Source organism: Staurois parvus, unplaced genomic scaffold (genome assembly GCF_062004578.1).
Source record: "Staurois parvus isolate SC_StPar_1 unplaced genomic scaffold, SC_StPar_1.0 ptg000414l, whole genome shotgun sequence".
Lineage (NCBI taxonomy): Eukaryota > Metazoa > Chordata > Amphibia > Anura > Ranidae > Staurois > Staurois parvus.
In genome coordinates, this window is record NW_028318210.1 from 2,374,938 (window position 1) to 2,394,610 (window position 19,673).

The 19,673-nt window shown below is 40.9% G+C and overlaps 1 protein-coding gene across 7 annotated transcripts in view; it reads left to right on the top strand.

Annotated features, from left to right (window-relative positions):
* The window catches only part of SIPA1L1 (signal induced proliferation associated 1 like 1), a 419,939-nt gene that overhangs the window by 87,814 nt on the left and 312,452 nt on the right, over positions 1–19,673 (top strand). For all 7 annotated transcript variants that reach the window (XM_089686855.1, XM_089686849.1, XM_089686852.1 and 4 more), the window contains exon 2: positions 226–318. The gene's annotated coding sequence lies outside the window, so the exon portion shown is untranslated. The remainder of the gene's footprint in view (positions 1–225; positions 319–19,673) is intronic.

A 19,673-nucleotide genomic window follows, 5' to 3' on the forward strand; every position in this document is an offset into this window, starting at 1 on the left:
GTCCTATGTACAATTAGTCCATGTGTAAAGATACTGATATTGTGCCAGTGGCTCTGTAATATCCTGTATCTCATTTAAGTAATGATGGGAATTGCTCTTTCCTGCCTAGACAGATTTGGTGTGATGGAGCACAGTTACCATGGTCCCTTGAAAGTGATATTAAGCACAAATGCTGCAGAATGCTGGAGTGTTTAATAAAGCAGTGGCTTTGTTTTATTTCTCTAGGGCCTGGTAATGGGGCTTCACGCAGACGTTTGAGATTCTAAGCAGAAGCAGCACATATCAAAGTGAACATCCAGAAACATGATGTTATAGCAGGTAAGCCAATTTTATTCAGGTCAGGGAAGAGAAATAACAACCGTACGACTGCTTATGGCTAAATGTATGAAATGCATGTACAGTTTATTCATTTGAAATTACAGTTTATAGCATGTTTCTGGTTCTCTTGCCTTAGGCTTGTTATGGTACAAAGAAAAAAATGACGTTAATAAAATAGATACTTGCATCTGGATCAGTGGCTAAAGTTTAATGAACATAACAATTTATTGAATCTTGGTTGCATCATTTCACACAATATGTATGAAGATTATTGCACATTTTTTATGGATAGGGATGTGCAGGGCCTTCCAATAAATTGTTATAGGAATGTACTCTATTGTTAGCTGTATGTTTTATAACAGCGGTATGCCCAACCATAAACACAAAATCTAAATTGGGATTGTAGGTTTCATAATTTTAGGATAGTCTAAGGCAATCAAATGCATAAGCATACAGGATTCCTTGGTAGGTTTATTGCTTGTCTGACAGATTTATAATGTGTAATTTTATCCTGTGGTAAAAGCCAGTATCATGCTAAGAAATAACAAGGAGTGTACAGGAGACATGACACAAACAGAAAATATTTGTACTGGATTTGATACATGGTCCTGTATTCTAAAATGATGAATTAAGAATAAACAGGTACATTTCAGGACTGGTGCTTTGTAACATGTTACACCTGAAATACGGATTTTACGTTACTAAAGGTGAATTTCGCCTTTTAAAGCATAACCATATTGAAGTTGTGCCAAAAAAAAGCAGGTAGAGTGCAAAGAACTAGTCACCAGTATTGCCTGTCGTCTCCCTGAAGTGGATCTTCCCCCTTACTGACTTACCATGCCTTGTTCTGCATTGTGTCTCTGTGTATAGGTGGCCATCTTGGTAGAGATAGGATTTGGCTTCCATATGTTAGAGCCTCCAGGAAGAACAAGGGTGAGCAGCATAGTAATGCAGGGATGTTGAATTTATGCCTCTTGACGCCTGGGACATGTAGTTCTGAGCACTGGGCTGGTAGTTTTTTTTTTTCAACCTTCGAGCAGCAGGGCTCACTTGTCAGGTGGAAGCATTCGGGTGGCAGTGCTGCTGCCGATTGCTTCTACACAGTGCCAGGGTCCCCGTTGACAGATTGTAATGCAGTGGAGGACAGGGGAGACATCCAGGGTCTTTTAGACATTGGAATGTCTCAATAAAGAGAACCTGTTACCAAAGATCATCACCTTTTTTTTGTAATAAATGAAAGTTACACCCAAGCACATCCCCTCCTCCCTCCCCCAAAAATTGAGACCCCCCCCCCCACATATATGCACATACAAATGTAAAAGCACACGCTGGGGCGCCTACACATGAAAAGTCGATTGCTATACACATGTTACATATCGCCACTCACACTAGGATGAGAGCAATAATTCTAGCATGAGACCTCCTCCATAACACTATACTAATGACCCCTAAAGGGGCTTTAAATGTGTAGCATATAGAAAATATAGGGTACTGAAGTCCGGCGCCACTTCACGAGCGCGCACAAATATAAGGTTTGACATGTTGATATCTATTTACTCGATGCAACCTCATCTTTTATATTTTACAGAAAAATAGGGCAATTTATTGCTTTTTTTTGTGCCCTAAAATTAGCTCATTTCTATTTTTTACTGAAATTTTGTGGTAATATCACACGACATAAAAAATTGTAACTACTGCTATTTTATTCTCTAGGGTCTCTGCTTTCAGAAAATATAGCATGTTTTGGAAGTTTTATGTAATCTTTAGGCCTAAAATTATATTTTTAAACTTGCACAAAAAACACAAAAAACAGCTCTGGCAGCGAAAAGGGTTAAGGATAAGCCGGACATTCCCCTTTTCTGAGAAGCAGCCAGTCTGTGCTCATTACACTGCAAGGTCTCTCTGCTCCCTGCTATTCCCCGGGTTCTGGTGCTGGCAGGGAGGGGAGGAGGAGATAAGCAGCGCAATGTTAAAATTATTACACGTTTAAGTCGCCATAAAGCCCCTTTAGTTTTTAAAAGCCCCAGGCATTCCTAATATCTCCGATTTAAATACGATTTTGGTTAAAACATTTTTTTTTTTTATCTGGACAAGTAGAATGTCATGAGGGATAAGTAGACTGGGACACCGATTTAGTCCCTGGACAAGTAGTTTTTTCAAGAATTTCCACCCCCCCTGTAATGACATGGCCAAATCTCATGCCAAATCTTCTGAGATTAAGTGATATTAAAGCCAGATTTTTTTGGTTTAAAAATAACAAACATGTTGTACTTCCCTGCTCTGTGCAATGGTTTTTCACAGACCAGCCATGATCCTCCTCTTCTCATGTCCCCCGCTGGCACTCCTGGCCTCTCCCTCCTGTCTAGCGCCCCATAGCAATCAGCTTGCTATGGGGGCACCTGAGCAGGTTCACTCCTAAGATGCTGCTGTGCGTGTATTCACACATGGAGCACGGCTTTGCCCCTCTTTTTTCCTCATTGGCGGAGATTGACAGTAGCAGGAGCCAGTAGCTACCGCTGCGGTCTCAGCCAATGAGGAAGAGACCCAGGACAGCCAAGGCTCTCAAGGCTCATCGCTGGATCGACATTTGTCTCAGGTATGTTTTTTTTGGGGCACATAGAAGATTTTGTACCTTTTTTATATGCATAGAATGCATGAAGGTAAAAAAAAAACCTTGAGCCTTTGCAACCACTTGAGCAGTACAGGGCAGCAGTGTTTTGATCTGCTTTATACAGCTACGTATGTGGCTCTAAGCACCATCACATACCAGGAAACACATTGCTATTTTTCAGTAGGAATTCAAAAATGTAAAATTCACGGCTTAGGCATAATGAACTTCTCTTTAAATGTTGCCTATAACAAATCTGTACTGTTTGGTCACAGGTCCACTTTACCGAATTGTTCATTTCTAAATCTCTTTTTAATGACATTGTTTATTCTATCCACTCATTTACTGGCAATAGAAAGTTAGGTCAGCTCTTTCTTTGTATGTGTACATTTGATGTGGTAATCCCTTCATGTATACCAGGAGTAGGCAAACTTCAGCCCTCCACCTGCTGCTGAACTACAAGTCCGATCATGCCTTTGGAAGTCATTCTGGTCCCTGTCAGAGTCTTGCAATGCCTCCTGGGACTTGCAGTTGCTGGAGAGCCAAAGGTTCCCTGCCCCTGATTAGTATACCATCCTTAAAGAGAATCTGACACTTTGCATGATACAGCATTCTTGAAGCTGTATGAACAAAAATCTCTGCATATGGAGTTATATTAAATCAGGCATACATGGCATCCCCTAATATTAGCATGATGGGATCATACACATGGCAAGGTGGTTCATAGATATGTTCCTACTGCTTTAACCAGAAAACCTTTGTGTCTCCCCTGCCCCCAGAATACCTCTTCTGTATATATTTACATACATTTTATTGATGTATGGAAATGATGACTAGAACTTTTGAAACCATGTTAATTTTAGCCTTTATAACAAAGGTGGACATTATAGTATTTATTTTTTTCTCTAGGCATTCATTAGTTGGAGTGTCATTTTATTGGGTGCTGGTTAGATTAGACATTATAGGATAGTAAAATTGAATCATATAATTGTTTGCTGAAATGTGATTGTCCCACCTTAATATTAACTTGATAGAATAATAAATCATTTATATAACTTGCAGCTGTAAAATATACTTGGATTTACTAGGTTGTAACTCAAATGGATGTGTCACAGGCATGCCCTTGTGATATGATATTTAACATCGGTCAAAATGTCAACGTCACAGAAGACCTAGAGCTGTATAACTTTGATGATAAAGGAGAATTTTTATGCAGCCCTTTTTACATTTTTACATTTAAAAATGATTTATTTTAAAGCTGAAATCAAGTGGAAGTAAAGTTTACATACACATCTGCTTTAAAACATTGCTCCCCCCACCTAAGCAACTGTAGACTGATAGCTTTTTTTTAACCTGACATACCTGTATCATGAATTGCTTGACAATGGGGCTGAATTGTGGGAACCATGACATCACCCAATGGCTTCCATTGTCTATCCATTGTTGCCGCTTCATGACAGGGGAGCTGCAACATCTGCATTATCATTATAACATTAGCCTTTAAGTACTTTCAGTGACTACACAGTTTTGGTTATTTTAGCTGACTCATGTTTTTGCAGGCCTCCTTTTCCATACTTTGTGTTTTTTGTTTTTGTTTTTTGTTTTTTTAAATATACAGAGTTTTTTAGATCTTCCCCTATAGGAAGCCCTCAGTGATTTGGTGTAAGTTCTGTGTGGATTTTGTCTTTGTCTCAGCCATACTACGGCTTTAAAGATAAAGAAAAGGATTTCACGTTTATAAATCACATCGCTGTGCAAGGAGGAAGGCCTGGTCATGTGAACGCTCAAAGCACAGAGCTCTCAATTCGTTACCAAGCCCCTTATTTTATGAATAGGCTGTGTAGCTGAGCAGAATATAACCGAGCAAATCGTGGATATAAATATGCCCCTTTTATAAAATCATCTTCTAGGAGCAGCAAGACATTGGACTTCACTCAAGAATGCATACTATTTTCAGCTCCTATAGATATCAGGAAATGATCTCCTGAATATTTCATAGACCTTTAATCTCATGTGTGCTGTACAGTGTAATTGATATTGTTCATAGAGCCTGGAAAGGGGGATCTGTCATGAGTATTTGCGATGCAGACTTATTCATCCTAATGATGCATTCAATACATTTTACACCAGTACAGCGACAGCTGTGGCTCTATGTGGTATCTGTTGCCATCTATACCTTCTTATAACAAAGACAAAAATGTATATTTATTTTCCCAATAAATGTGCAGGTGAAGGACGCTGTCCACTAATAATATTCGGTCACCCATTTCATTTGTGTCATCCCTTATATAGTAAATGGCATCTCTCCATTGCCCTCAACTGACAGACAATTTCCAGTCATATATCTGATAGCAGCTGCTAGCATCAAGTTCCTTTCTTCTCTTCTTTTTTCCTCATGCAGTCTTCTTATATTGCTCTGTAACCTTGACATTGCCTGACATGCGCAGAGCTCCTTTCTCCTGTCTGTGTCATTGCAGCTGCTTTAACTTTGAGACTCGCATGCTGCCAGCAGCAGCGGTTAGAGTATTTATTTTCTGCCTCTATAAGCAAATCATGTTATCCTATGTGTCCATGCACACTTTGTAGTCTAGAACCATTTTTTAAGCTCAACGTTTAGGAACAGGAAAATAAATCTCTCTGGTTTGCGATTTTGAGAGCGATTTTCCAGCAGAAAAAAAGCTCTAAACTCCCCTACTGGCTCCTAACCGGAGCTGGTAAACAGATGTTTGTTGCAGAGTGGGTGGCTACTGCAGCCTTAACTGGTGACTCATCAGCCAGATTTCCTGCTGACAGTTGAATGCAAACAAAAGAATGCTGGCATAAAAAAATAACAACAAAATGGCCTTCACCCCCCTCCCCCTAAAAAAAAAAAAATAAAAAAAATAAAAAAAAAAATATAACACCAGACCCTTAGGTCTGATATGGATTTAGGGGGGAGCCCCACACCAAAATTAAAAAAAAAAAAAGAATGGCGTGGGGTCCCCCCTAAATACATACCAGGCCACATGCATCCCCCCCTCAAGCATCTTGTCACTATCTTCATGGGGACAAGGGCCTCTGCCACACAACTCTGGGCTATGGTTGTGGGGGTCTGCGGGGAGGGGCTTATCAGAATCTGGAATGCATCCCCGAGCCTCTGCATGCACTTTTTTTCACAAAGAAATAAAAAAGGAGTAGTGTAAATAAAGACAGGAGCCTTTCATTTAAAAAAATAAAAAATTGTCCCTCGGTATAGATCCTTCATCAATCACAATGAACGCCTCTCCTGACCTGCATAAAAAAAGGAGGTCCTAAAGTCTGGTATGGATTTTGGGGGGACCCCACGCCATTTAAAACATTTTTTTTGCATGGGCTTCCTCTTAAAATCCGTGCCAAACTAGAAGGCCTAGTTTGAATTAGCGGGGGACCCCCATGCAGTTTAGTGCCGGCATTCTTTTGTTTACATTCAACTGTCGGTGGAGAATCCCGCTGACAGCTGTTAAGTCATCTGTTGTTAAGGACATGGGTGGCCATGTGCTTCTTAACCTGCTTTTCACCGCTAAACGCTGGGACAAAAAGTAAATAACACTGGCAAAAAAAGATGCTAATATCAGTGTTTTCTATCCAGCATTATTCCATAAGGGTTTTTTTTTTTTTTTTTTAAAGCTTCTAGTGTGCATGAAGCCTCAATCTGTGCCAGTTCTGTGAGCTACTGCTATTGTTCAAAGGCACCACTGCAGTATCATTATTAAATGACAACCTCAAATAATGTGTTAAATATATGAGCAATCACACACACAGTCTTCTTTGTGGTTTAAAAGTGAAGAGTGGTACTGTGTTTTGCCAGCTGTCTGTCCAGAATTTGTGCAGATAAGTCTTTTCACCTGTATCTTTGTTTTTCAACTATGGTTTAGTGGTCTAGAAAATGTAATGCATTCTCTAGTTAAAACACCCTGTTATAAAGAATGGTGTCAAGTGCTTTTCACATTTAAGCATGGTGTATTATGCACATCATTCCCACAGATATCAGTCTTTGATATAATTTCATACATTTTCCTGCACCTTTTGGTACCTTTTTTTATTCTCTTTGATTTACATACTGCTTTCTTTTCTCTCCTATCCTATGTAGAAAGAGGATTGTACCGTGTTAGCCTGGAAAAACATATCTGTAAAAAAGAAACCCAAAAGTGATAACTTTAAAAATTGCATAAAGTGATTCTGTATTTATCAATAAGTTAAGCTACCGGTGTAGTAACTGGGCAAAATACTTACCCTTCTTAAAATATGCTGTCTCGGGTTAGTTTGTTAGGTACTTGCTCATGAGATGTAAAAATTTGCACAGCATATTTGCACATTATGGCATACCTAAATGTTAATACTGATAAATGATGTGCCCTTGGCTTGCCTTTTTGGATGTAGCTTTCATAGTTCAAACCCTCTTTAAAGGATATGTTTACCTTTGGGGATATGTTACACGTTCCACCTTCTTTCCCCCAGATCCCCCCATCCCTGTGACAGCGGGCCAGGGATCTTCTCTCCACACCTGCTGTCAAAATTTGAAACCACCTACACTGCCGCATCATTTATTTACAGAGTTCTGTGAAAGCATGGACTACAAGCCTTTGCGGCTGACAGCTTGTGGTTCTCAATGAACTGCAATGGCACTGGTGAGCATCCTCGTAGATCATTGAAGTAACTGCCTGCCCGTATTGGAGGTATGGGTAGATGGCTACACTGACAGTCTGTTGGTGCAAGGCTTTCCAGGCTCCTAAGAACATAAAATAGTAAATGCAAATTTTTTTTTTACCTGCAAAAAATGTGCATTTATTTATTTTTTTTTTTTAAGGTGAACTTATCCTATAACCTTTTGCAGTTATAACTGTCTTCACTTTTCTGAGAAGGCTTTCCATAAGATTTTGCAGTGTGTCTCTGTGGGAATCTTGCAGTTGGCATTCTAGTTCATCCTAAAGGTGTTCAGTAGGTTAGAGGTCAGGCTATTATGTGACCATTTTAGATACCAAAGGTGCACAGCAGAGACATTGAACACTGTTTTTATCTGGAATAATCAGTTTCTTAAAGCGAGGTAAATTCAGTCAGTGATTGTGCATTGTGTTTTGCCTCTAAATTGCCTTTTTAACTGGTTGTTTGCATAGTCAGTGCCTATTTTATATTTTTTCTCTGTTTCTTTTTTAAATCTCCGTAACTTTTCACAGATTCCATCTGCAATGAATAGGAGTATGGATCATAAGCTTGTGTTGGTTTTGGCAATAAGAAGCTTCTGTCTCCTGCTGCTGTCCTTAATAAAACATTTGTCTCTCCATTAAGTCACTCCTGCCTTCAGCATTCCCAATTCCCATATGCCCCATCTAATAATATTGAACTTTCAATATTCATTTCCCTTACTTGTCAAAATTAAGTTGTTCTAACACATTTTTGAGGTTGGTTTATTGCTCTTTAATGGTTGTTATAGAGTCGTCCTGAGACATCCTCAATGGACGCTTTCTATGCTATAAGGTGGAACTAAAATAATACTGTTATATCCCACTAGATCGCAAACATTGTTTAACATAAAAATATTGCAGTGCCATTTTAGGTGGTTCTGTCTTTTGTGTTTACTTCACAGAAATTCAGTTGTTTTGGTCTTGAATAAATGGAATTTGTCAAAAGAGGCTATGTTCCTAATAGCAGTATTTGGTTCTGAGCAGAGTGCAGTTTTCCATGTTTTAATTCTTTTAAAATAGAAAAGTGTGCTCTTGCACAATATTGCTGGAGGTTTTGATGGCTAACCCCTGACCTCCAGAACATTTTACCCCCTTCATGATCAGACCATCTTTTGCCATTCAGCACTGTGCTTATTTAACTGGCAATTGCTCGGTCATGCATTACTGTACCCAAATGGAATTTATATCCATTTTTTACACGTAGAGCTTTCTTTTGGTAGTATTTGATCACCACTGGGCTTTTTATTTTTTATTATATAAATTAAAAAATACAGAAAATTGTGCAAAAAAGTGTATGTATAAGTGTATATTAATTGGTTTGTGTGAAAGTCCTCGTGTCTGCAAACTATGGTATATTTATGCAGCTTTAAAGTAGCTCAGACTTTGACTGCCTATCACATTTCTTGAGGTGCTAAAATGCCAGGACAGTACAAACACCCCCAAATAATCCCTTTGGCTGTTTTTTGAGAGGCATGTTGAGTTCATGGCAGATTTTTTTTTTTTTTCTTTAAATGACAAAAATAAAAATATATTTGTTTTTTACACAAAGTTGTCACTTTAATGAGAGATTTCTCACACATACCATGGGTATAGGTAGAATTATACCCCAAAACACATTCTGCATACTCCTCCAGTGTATGGTAATACCACATGTGTGAGACTTTTTGGCAGGCTAGCCATGTATAGGGGCCCAAAATCCAATGAGCACATGCAGCCTTTTAAGGGGCTTTAATTATGCATTGGATTTCCGTACTACCTATCATATTTTCAGAGGTTCTAAAATGGCAGGACAGTATAAACACCCCCCCCCCCACAAATTACCCCTTTTCTGAAAGTGGACACCCAAAGGTATTTGCTGAGAGGCATGTTGAGTCTTTGGAAGATCTTATTTTTTGCCACAAGTTTTTGGAAATGAAAAACAAGCAAAGTTGTCACTTCACTGAGATATTTCACACACATCATGGGTATATGTAGAATTACACCCCAAAACACATTTTGCTACTTAAGTAAATTAATTATGAAGTCACGTGACGATGATGTAATACGTAGGGCAAGGCAGTTTTTAAGGAAGTGAGAAGATCCAAGGTTGTTTTAAACTGCTTGTCATTTTAATATACAATGTGTTACATGCGATGGAGGTGAGTGGTATCCACTGAGACGGAGGATTTTATTACCATCTTAAAAGTATCCATTATATGGGAGGAGGAACGGACTTAGGAGATGTCATATTATTAACACGCAGTTTTTACATGCGTTGGGAGGTGAGAGTTCTGTGAGCACAGAGTGGCACTGTTATTAGCATGATAATTCACATTCACCACAGAATCGCAGTCACGGAGTTGGATCATGTGATATTTGGAAACTTATAAACTCATTTATTGAAAGCACTTTAGTATCTTTATTCACATTCATTAATTTATATTTATGGTTTATGTTCTTGGTCATTTATTCACATTATGATTATGAGTACAGTTTATTCACCTGTATTGTTTGTTAGTACTGATTGATGTCCATTAGCAGCGCTACATCACCTTTAATTAATTTACTTATTTAGTTGATATTGTGGGAACACGATGTCAGCAGCACTTATTCGTTTGTTTATTTATATTGTATAGTACGCGCAGAAGTTCACTTATCTACATTCTGCTACTTCTCCAGAGCATGGGGTTGCCACATGTGTAAGACTTTTTTTGTGAGCCTAGCCACATATGGGAGCCCAAAATCCATTAAGCACTTTCAGGCTTTCAAAAGACTTGACTTGCGCATTTGATTTCCTGATTAGCTATTACAGTTTTGGAGGCCCTAAAATACCAGGATTTTACAATTCCAATGTATTTGATAAGAGGGTAGTTGAGTATTTTGCGGATCTAATATTTTTTGGTCCCAAGGTTTCGAACAATGAAGAAAATACAACTTTTTGGGTGTGTTGCGAGGGAACAACAAAGCTGCTGGCCAGCAGTATTTGTTAAACTGCTGGTTGGCAAGTGGTTAAACTACCACCATGTTAATTTGAAAAAGGGTGGTAAATGACCCAAAACTTAACAATTGTGTGATGGAGTACTAGTTTTGTCATGCTGTTCATATGCAAAACATTTTGAATGGATTAAAAGTTTCTTAAAAGTGACGTCACAGAGTTTAAGAAAAAATTGAGCAAAGCGCCACCTGCAAAAAAAAGAGGATTTATACTCTCCTGTCCCACTTCCCGTTACTTTGATCTTCACTTGGTCTTTTCATAATCCCTATACACTTGCGAGTGTGTTAAATTCCTGGTCTCTCACTGCACCCTGTGCATTTCTCCTCCAGCCCCTCCATCATTACAGGGTGCAGTAGTGACACAGGGGTCAGCAGAGGGAACCACAGCACACAGCCAAGAGATGGAGGTATCTGACACTTCTGGAAGTGACGAATGTAAAGATTCAGGTGATCATAATGTGTCTTGAACAGAACACAGATTGGACGAAGAATTTGGTGGGACAAAGGAGTATAAGGCCTTAGACCTGAGACCTTCTAATCTCCTTTCTTCCTAGCAGCAGCATTTTGGCAGAAAAAAAGCTTGACCTGTGTAAACGCGTTTGGATGTTATTCATTTCAGTGGCCAGAATAATAATTTTTTCTGGCCATTGAAATGAATTAATGCTCAAGAGCCATGCGTTAAGCAATTTTTCTGCCAAATAGAGGGGCATTTAGAGGCATTAAAAAAAAATCTGCCAGCTGCTGGCAGGGTGTCAGGTTTGGAGGTTAATATGACCATGTCATTGGCCCTGAATGTCTGTCCCGCCAGGATTGCTTGCCCGACTCCGGGATTCCTTTCCCTTTGAGTGGAGTGACTCTCATATTCCGTATCTGGGTATACAGCTGATGGCCAATATGGAATCTCTATGGATCCAATTAACCATCACTTTTTTGTAAGCTTGAAGCAGATCTCCAGAGGCTCATCCTCTCCCCTGACTGGGTAGACTGCATTCCGTTAATGACCATGCTTCCACGACTTCTATATTACTTCCGGTTTCTCCCCATCCCTATTCCCTTGTGTAGTATTGGAGAAATTCCAGTCTTCAGTAATTAGATTTATTTGGGGCAATAGGGGCTGTCGCTATGCTAAAAAGAACCTTTTTAGTCCTAAGACCAGGGGTGAGCTGGGACTCCTGGACCTTTATAGGTATTATCAGGCAGCTCAATTGGCCCAACTTTCAGTGGTCTACAGGAGAAGGGATAAACCAGATTGGGTCTATATGGAAAGAATGGCAGTCTCAGGGTTTACGCTAGACTATTTGCTATGGTGTCCCCTTCGGAATCGTCCACCAATATTGGCTTTGATCCTTTCCCAGTTGGTTTAACTTCGGGACAGGCTCAAGGCTAACTCCGCATTGGTCTCCCCTTTTTCTCCACTAGTCCATATTTTCAATAATTGTGGATGTGGGAAGTTTATACCCATAGAGGACTCTTTACGTTACGCTATTGTGTCGTGGTTTTAAAAATGCCCCAAACCGAATGGTTTCGTTTTCTTCAAATCTCGCATATTTTGCAGTCCCTCATAACCAATCAGTTGGAACAATACAAGGTCTTTCCTTATGAAAAGTGGTGCACACAGGACACTGGCCAGAGAGGCTGTATTTCTCTCGTATATGGACTGCTACTGACTTCTCTTTCCAAATTTTCTTTTGTTTGCCTGGGAACAAGATCTTGGGGAGCAGGCTGAGATGGAAGCTAACGTTGCAGTAATTTCCTTCATTCTGCAATTTATGACTCTAGCTAATGGCATGGCTCTGATGTAATATAATGGAAAAGTGTCTCTTGCCCCTGTACCAAGTCCAGTGATTTTTTTTCATATTTTGACCTACACTTAAAAAATCTGTTAGAACTTGTTGGCAGCACTGACATTACAATATCTTCAATATTATATATGGTGATCCTTCTGAGTAAAAAACGTCTTCATATAGCAGTTTGTAAAATGGTTACTAGGCTGTGAAAATAAATACAAAAAACACATTAATAGGAATCTGCGTGGACATAAATATGGGAGGTGCCATTGCTGATTTAGTTTTTAAGGCTTAAGGCTCCTGTACTGTCATCCTGATCCTAGCTTTACTACCAGAATAGTCATTGACCTGGCACAAGCATGTGTTTAGTGAATGCTGCAAGTTCTGAACTTATGTCCATGCATCAGGTCTGGTCAAGTTAGTGACTCGTTAGATATGCTTGGACAGTCCCCAGAGCCTGCACCATTTAACATGTCTGCTATAGCAGTTTCTGCCTTTAAGTCCTCAGAAGGTTCTTCTAGTTCTAGTCTAGAATGGACATCCATACAAAAACTAAACAAAATCCCGTTACAGAAGAGAAAGCTATTCCCACCACACAAATGTATGTGTAAAAAAAAAGAAAAGAAAAGTAGTGTAAATTCCTTCCTATTGAAATAAAAGTGATATAGGTTCTAACTTTTCCTTATGGTTCTAGTAGGAGTGCATCCTTTTATTGTTTTTGTGTCTACTGAAGATATTCGCCTCACTTTTTGCCCAAGTGAAACAGAAATTACAGAAAAACCTCTGTTATGGGAATACAAAAAATATTAAAGTGGTTCTGAAGGCCCCCCTTATACTTACCTGAACCCCATCTCGTTTCAGCAATGTGCATTCCTGAGTCTCTCTCTCCTCATTGGTTCATGCTCCTGTCAATCACAACCAGTGAGCCAATGAGGAGAACGGAGGGGGGAGATGAGCCATGCTCTGTGTGTGAATGGACAATTTTCATTCACAGATGTGCGAGCCCCCATAGCAAGAGGCCCGCTATTGAAGGCACTTGGCAGGAGGGAAGAGCCAGGACTGCTGAGGATGGGACCCAAAAAGGAAGAGGACCAGGGTGGCAAAACCATTGCACGACGCTGGTAAGTATGACATGTTTGTTTTTTTTTATAAAACAAAAAATATCAACCTTTGGAAACGCTTTAAGACCTCATGCACACTGGGCATCAAAAAGCCCCTTTAAAAACTGTTTTCTGCCTCTAAACGCTCCTCCCTGTTAGCTTTTGTGTCCATGCACACATAGGCACTCTACAGGCATTTAGAGGTGGAAATAAAAAAAACATCAGTTATGCTTTCAGAAGAGGAATGTTTAGGCAGAAAAAACATCCAATGCACCCAAACTGTTGGTGAGTTTAGTGCTCAAGCGCTCATCCATTTCACTGGCTAGAATTAATTAATATTGTGGCCAATGGAATGAATGAACCCCTAAATGTGTTGCAAAACGTGGCTTTAGGCATACTTTTTACACTGAGAAATATGAGAAATATGAAAAGTTGGGGTAAGACTCACTCGCATATGCAAGTTGCTTCACCCATTGTCTGCCTGCCCCATCTGTCAATCACCGAGGGCCATGGGAGGATTCATCTCAAGTAAGATGTGAAGAATCGTATAGCAACCAATCAGAAATCCTGATATGACTACAGTAACCTTAAAGCGATACTAAAGGTTAATTTTTTTTCTGTAAAATATCAAATGTTATACTTGCCTGCTGTGTGCAGTGATTTTGCATAGTGAAGGCTGGATCTTCCTCTTCTTGGGTCCCCTGCCAGCGCTCCTGGCTTCTCCTTTCTGTCTGTGTGTCCATTCACACACACAGCCGCGGTTTGTACCCACCCCCTCTCTGTCCTCATTGGCTAACTGGCTGTGATTGACAGCAGCGGGAGCCAATGGTGTTCCCGCTTGCTGTCTCAGCCAATGAGGAGGCAGAGACCAGGGACAACTGAGGCTGTTGTGCACATCGATGGATCACAATGGGGCTCAGGTAAGTATTGAGGGGGCTGGGGGCACTGCTGCACACAGAAGGTTTTTTACCTTTATGCATAGAATGCAAAGTAAAAAACCTTGAGCCTTTACAACCACTTTAAATCAAGTTGGCAGGGGTTACTGCGCATTGGACATAATTATTGATTTCCGGTGCCGTCTGCAAACATCAGTTCTAAATAGTTTGTTTTCCAGAATATTTCACATGCTCGTATTCTGGGTGCTGTAAAGTCTTTTACATTTTTTTTAATTAAAATGTCATTGTGCCATTGCTTTAGGATAGTGGCGTCCCTAGGGGGGTGCGGGCCGCACCAGGTGACATCACAGGGGGTGCAGGAGCAGGATGCCAGCAGAGCTTCTGGGCTCTGTGAAGGTCCTGGCCAGTTATTAGGGTGATCCCGGATTCCCGGCACAGTGACAGCTGCCCCCCCCCCCCCCCGGTGTAGCGGTAAAATGAGTATCCCGGACCCGTGAAGATATGTATCCCCTGAAGCAACTGCGCATGTGCCGGTTTCAGGCCAAAAGAAGCCGATCTCCGACTTTAGCACAGAGCTGCCACAGTTAACCCTTTACAGGCTGCAAACCCCAGGGGTTAACGGATCTTGCAACCCATAGTGATCCGCGGGATCAGCTTCAGCAGTTTGCAGCCTGTGAGGGGTTAACTGTGGCAGCTCTGAGCTAAAGTTGGAGATCGGCTTCTTAGGCCTGAAACCGGCACATGCTCAGTTGCTTCAGGGGATACATATCTTCACGGGTCAGGATACTCATTTTACCTCTATACCGGCACCGCTCCTTCCCCTCTGGAGGGATGACACCATGTGTTACTGCACCAGGTGACACCAACCCTAGTGATGCCTCTGCTTTAGGAATACAAGTGTAATTATGTGTTCTAAGATACAGAAGAGGTTTCCTAACATGATAATGTATCCCTGGCCCAAAAAAAAACAAAACACAAAACCTTCTAGGGCATTCTAGACAGCTACGTAGTATTTATGATGTTTATCAGTGACACCGCTTGCCTTTAGCAACAGTAACAGTTAGGTCACCTCTTAGCATACTTATATATATATATATTATCTAACGAGAGCAGTGTGGGATGTGAGACGTTTCTTAACAAAGGTCTTTAGAAACACTGGGTTCCCAAGAATCTGTTTTCTAGTATATTAGGAGGTCATGTTTTGTTGTTGTTGGAATTGAGCCAGAATCTTCATACTTCTGTCATAAAAACTAAAATGCACAAGATAGAGGTCTGTGTGTATCATGATGCTCAAGTAGGTTGTGATCTTTCCATGGGGAACAAACAGTGGATGTTAATCACATGCATCTCCTTTATTTAGTGACCTAGAAAACAAAATATGACTCAGACATTCCTTCATTTCATGGAGTGCTTTTGTCTGTGTTAATTGTTCTGCAAGAATTGCCCAAAATAAGCTTTGGACCAAAGGGGGGTTGTCTTTGGCAATCTGTTAGGTTATTCCAAAGTGGTTTGCATACAAAAAATAGTGTATGTAAACCCAACAACAAATGTTTCTTATTTGCTTCCATTTAATGGACAAGTTCAGTATTTTTTACAAATAACCAGCCCCCCTCCCCCAGGCCCCCTCCTTTGTGTCCTGGTGTGGGCAGCCTGGTACTAGATTTTTCATGGCTGGGATATAGACGACGTGAGAAGTCTCCATCATCTGAGGAGGTAAGGTAGCACTTTGGGATGGATGGGTGGCACATAGACTTTCTTTCCAGCCTACAGGCTACACAGCATTGATGGACAAATATCTCACTTTGACTTTTGTATTTTGACAGCCATCCCCACCAGCTGTCAAAATTTCCGAATAGTGCCTGCAGCTGGTTGGATGTAGACACTGTTCGGCCAACAATTTGCCGTCTTCAATTTTGAAATAGGATGTCAGGCAGGAGGTGACCAACAATGAATTTTGGCAGGTCCATTAGGAACTGGACAAAATTTGCACTGTACTGTGTATGACCAAATTTAGCCTAGTTAAGGGGGAGAGGAAGGGGGGCTCGGGAGGTTTAGCAAAAGAGTAACTCATCCTTTAACAAATCATTTAAAGTATGTTGTTCGGATACATAAGTGCTGGATTCTGTTTGATCCTGCCAAAACTTCAGTGAGCTGTGCACTGTGCTTCACCCGCATTGGGCTGCAGTTTTGATGTGACCAATACTGTGACCCTCCACCCTCTATGAAAGAAGAGTATTTTAAAGCTGGATGGAATGCCATCCAAAGTATAGCAGACTTTTACTCTGATTCATTTAGCAGCAGTGGCTTTAAATGCTTAGTCTACCTTTTGCAAAATCTAGCAAATGCAGCAACGTTGAACAACTAATTTTTTTTTGCAGTGGAGCCTACAGAACATTGGCATGCGATTATTGTGCTGCAACAGGTGATCGCTGGTGCACTCTGCATTGTTCCTCACACAGAGAGATCCCAGACCTGGATGACATAGCTATGCATGGAGGGGGGGGGGTGTTTTGGGGATTGTATGTTCCCCACATATGGGTGTAACATTAAACAGGTTATCTCTGGGCTTTAAGACGTGCCAGAGTAATAATACTGACTAAAAACCCACTTTGCCATCCTTAAAGTTGTTGTAACCCCTAAATATACCCAGTGAAGTGACTTGGCATAGGTGATAGCCAAATATGAAACAACTCTACCTACATAAGTTGTACCTGTTTATCTGTAGCACTTTCTCCTCTACATCATTTCAACGTTCAGAATTTACACAGCTCATCTGAGCTTTCAGAGGCAGAGGGTGGGAATGTGATGTCACATATTGCACAGCTCAGAGAGGAGAGCTCTTTGTGACTTCAGATCTCATTGGAAGAAGGAACACCACACACAGGAACACGTGCACAGCTGAGGATAACAATCACAGGCTGTGTGGGAGGGCCACTCCCCCATTCCCCTCTATCTCTTGGAGTCTGGAAAACCTTTCAGCAGTGACTCATGCAGATGGCAGAGGAACTAGACAGCAAAGAGAAATGACACACAGTACTTTGGATTGAGGCAAATGAAAACTATAGAAGGATGTGTGTTCTTTGTTCATGTCAGAAGTTTACAGCCACTTTAAGTGATAAGTGCACTTTCAAACATACAGTTGCAAGAAAAAGTATGTGAACCCCTTGGGATTACGTGGAGATTTTGCATGAATTGGGCATAAAATGTGCTCTGAACGTCATCTAAGTCACAACAATAGAAGAACACAGTCTGCTGAACATAATACTACACAAACATTAGATGTTGCCATGGTTTAATTGCACATAACATGTAAACATATACAGTGCAGGGAGGAAAAAGTATGTGAGGCCCTAGCTTAATGACTTCTCCCAGAGCTAATTGGAGCCAGGAGTGAGCCAACCTTGACTCCAATCAGTGTGATGATATTGGATGTGTTGCTGACAGCTGTCCTGCCCTTAAAAACACACACACCTGTTTTGGGTTTACTGGTTTCAAGAAGCACTGTCTGATGTGAACCATGCCTCGCAGAAAAGAGCTCTCAGAAGACCTACGATCAAGAATTGTTGACTTGCATGAAGCTGGAAAGGGTTACAAAAGTATCTCCAAAAGCCTTGATGTTCATGTGTCCACGGTAAGACAGACTGTCTACAAATGGAAAACGTTTAGCACTGTTGCTACTCTCCCTAGGCGTGGTCGTCCTGTAAAAATGACTGCAAGAGCACAGCGCAGAATGCTGCATGAGGTAAAGAAGAATCCCAGAGTGTCAGCTAAAGACCTACAGAAATCTCTGGCACATGCTAACATTTTTGTTGACACATCTACAATAAGGAAAACATTAAACAAGAATGGAGTACATGGGAGGACACCACGGAGGAAGTCATTGCTGTCCAAAAAGAATATTGCAGCACGTTTGAAGTTTGCAAAAGAGCACCTGGATGTTCCACAGCACTACTGGCAAAATATACTGTGGACAGATGAAACCAAGATTGGGTTGTTTGGGAAGAACACACAACACTATGTGTGGAGAAAAAAAGGCACAGCACACCAACATCAAAACCTCATCCCCACTGTAAAACATGGCGGAGGGAGCATCATGGTTTGGGGCTGCTTTGCTGCCTCAGGGCCTGGACGGATTGTTGTCATTGATGGGAAAATGAATTCCAGAGTTTATCAAGACATTTTGCGGAAAAACGTACGACCATCTATCCGCCAACTGAAGCTCCGCAGAGGATGGGTGATGCAACAGGACAATGACCCAAAGCATACAAGTAATTCAACAAAACAATGGCTGCAACAGCACAGAATACGCCTTCTGGAGTGGCCCAGTCAGAGTCCTGACCTCAACCCGATTGAAATGCTGTGGCATGACCTTAAGAGAGCGATTCACACCAGACATCCCAAGAATATTGCTACACTGAAACAGTTTTGTGAAGAGGAGTGGTCCAAAATTACTCCAGATCATTGTGCAGGTCTGATCTGCAACTACAGGAAACGTTTGGTTGAGGTTATTGCTGCCAAAGGAGGGTCAACCAGTTATTAAGTCCAAAGGTTCACATACTTTTTCCTCCCTGCACTGTGAATGTTTACATGTTATGTGCAATTAAACCATGGCAACATCTAATGTTTGTGTAGTATTATGTTCAGCAGACTGTGTTCTTCTATTGTTGTGACTTAGATGACGTTCAGAGGACATTTTATGCCCAATTCATGCAAAACTCCACGTAATCCCAAGAGGTTCACATACTTTTTCTTGCAACTGTAGATGCTAATTTAGGACCCATTCACATCAGATGCAGTGGAATACATTTTTCAACACATTCCCACTGCATAGACAGTCCAAAATCCATGTTGGCTAATAAGCACAGTTCACACCATTTCATTTTGTTGCAGTACAGTGAAAAAAGGTACAGCTAGCTGCATTTGTGCTCCGCTCAAATTTATGGAAATGCAGTGCACTTAAATATGACCCTGGGAACAAAAAACAAGTTTAGTTCCTTTTGAAGACCTGTCCTGCCCAGGGGAGGACTGACCATTCAGGCAGTGCCCAAGGGCCCAGGGTCAGTAGGGGGCCGGGTGAGAGGCTCACTGGGCACAATTCACTAAGCGGTATCTTACCGCATCCGAGTATGCAGCAGGATACCGCACAGTATTTACAAAAAAAACTAAATATTTAAATTCACCAAAAACTCTACTAAGATACCACATGAGTTATTTTATCAAGTCCTGCGGCATTGTAGTAGTGAAAACCATGCGTTAATGTTTCAGCTGTCAGCAGGGTTCCCCACTGACAG